Source organism: Rhinopithecus bieti, unplaced genomic scaffold (assembly GCF_001698545.2).
Source record: "Rhinopithecus bieti isolate Rb0 unplaced genomic scaffold, ASM169854v2 scaffold_17962, whole genome shotgun sequence".
Taxonomy (NCBI): domain Eukaryota; kingdom Metazoa; phylum Chordata; class Mammalia; order Primates; family Cercopithecidae; genus Rhinopithecus; species Rhinopithecus bieti.
Genome location: NW_016809457.1, coordinates 1,188,141 through 1,190,199, shown reverse-complemented (window position 1 = coordinate 1,190,199; position 2,059 = coordinate 1,188,141).

Sequence of the window (2,059 nt, the reverse complement as noted above, 5' to 3'; positions counted from 1 at the left end):
AAAAGTGTTTTAAAAATATGTAGGGCAGTAGAGCAATGAAAAAAAAATTTAAGAGCAAATATTCTGTAAATAATTAGTAACCCAGGAATTGAGGTAGAAAAGACTTCAGGGATTGTAAAGGCTACAGAGAAAGATTTGGGAATCATTCATGAAAATGCATGACAGCTGGGCACAGTGGTGCACGCCTGTAATTCTAGCACTTTGGGAGGCCAAGGTGGGTGAATCACCTGAGGTCAGGAGTTCAAGACCAGCCTGGCCAATATGGTGAACCCCCATCTCTACTAAAAATACAAAAAATTAGCTGGGCATGGTGGCGGGCGCCTGTGATCCCAGCTACTCAGGAGGCTGAGGCAGGAGAATCGCTAGAACCTGGGAGGCGGAGGTTATGGTGAGCCGAGATTGTGCCACTGCACTCCAGCCTGGGCAACAAGAGCAAAACGCCGCCTCAAAAGAAGAAAGAAAAGAAAATGCATGACAGTAATTGATGGATTAATCTCTAATTCATTCAGAAAAATACTTTTCAGCACTTAAATCTTAAAAAAAAAATACAATTTAGCTTGGGCAACATGGCGAGATGCTGCCTCTACTAAAAAAATAGCAAAAAAAAAAATTAGCTGGGTGTGGTGGTTCATGCTTGTGGTCTCAGCTCCTTGGGAGGCTAAGGCAGGAGGATCACTTGAACCCAGGAGGTCGAGGCTGCAGTGAGCCGAGATCATGCCAGTGCACTCCAGCCTGGGCAACAGAGTGAGACTCTGTCTCAAAAAAAAAAAAAAAAAAAAAAAGAAAAGACAAAAGAAAATTAAAAAATACAGTTGTACAACAATTAGAATTTATTGATGCCTATTTTTCCAAACTGGTGGAGATTTTTGGTTAAATAAATTAGTCTTCACTGACGCTTGGGAGGAACAGTATGTTTGAACAGAGACTAGAAAGGTATCTTGAGAAGAGGAAGGGTGAAAAGAACATATTACAATAAATCAAGATATGAGGCCAGGCGAGGTGGCTCATGTCTACAATCTCAGCACTTTGGGAGGCTGAGGCGGAAAGATTGCTTAAGCCTAGGAGTTCAAGACCAGCCTAGGCAACACAGTGAGACCCCAGCCCGGCAAAAAAGGTAACAAATTAGCCAGGCATGGTGGCTCATGCCTGTAGTCCCAGCTACTCAGGACCCCAAAGCAGGAGAATGGCTTGAGCTGAGGAGCTGGAGGCCACAGTGAGCCATGATCACACCACTGTACTCCAGCCTGGGGGACAGAGACCCAGTATACAGATTTCATTTTTTTCAAATTATGTTTACTGTTGTAGAGATGTCAAGAGTTCAACAAATAGCACCTCTCTTTTCAGGCAGTGGAAGACAAAAGAGAGGTTTAAAACATTACTTTTAAATTTAAAATGTTGGAGGTCATAGTTTTTTTTTTTTTTTTTCTTTTTTGAGACAGAGTCTTGCTCTGTCGCCCAGGCTGGAGTGCAGTGGCCGGATCTCAGCTCACTGCAAGCTCCGCCTCCCAGGTTTACGCCATTCTCCTGCCTCAGCCTCCCAAGTAGCTGGGACTACAGGCGCCCGCCACCTCGCCCGGCTAGTTTTTTGTATTTTTTAGTAGAGACGGGGTTTCACCGTGTTAGCCAGGATGGTCTCGATCTCCTGACCTTGTGATCCGCCCATCTCTGCCTCCCAAAGTGCTGGGATTACAGGCTTGCGCCACCGCGCCCGGCCTGGAGGTCATATTTTAGTGTGAAGGCCAAATGGGCTTGAAGCACCCCACTCATACCCCAGTGTATCTTTGACTTACCCACTAGTCCCAGGGGATGATGAAGACCTGCAACACAGGGAGCAAAGACCTGTCCCAGGAATAGACTAGGCTGGTGGCTGGTTCCTTTTTAGAGAAAAAATGTACAGGAAAAAGAACTACACAAGTCAGTCCCTCAAAGGATAGGTATACACGTGCATAGGTATACACGTGCCATGGTGGCTTGCTGCACCTTTTCCTTTCTTTTCTCTTTCCCCCTTCTTCCCCTTCCCCTTCCCTTCCCTTCTCCTCTTATTTTCTCTTTTCTTTTC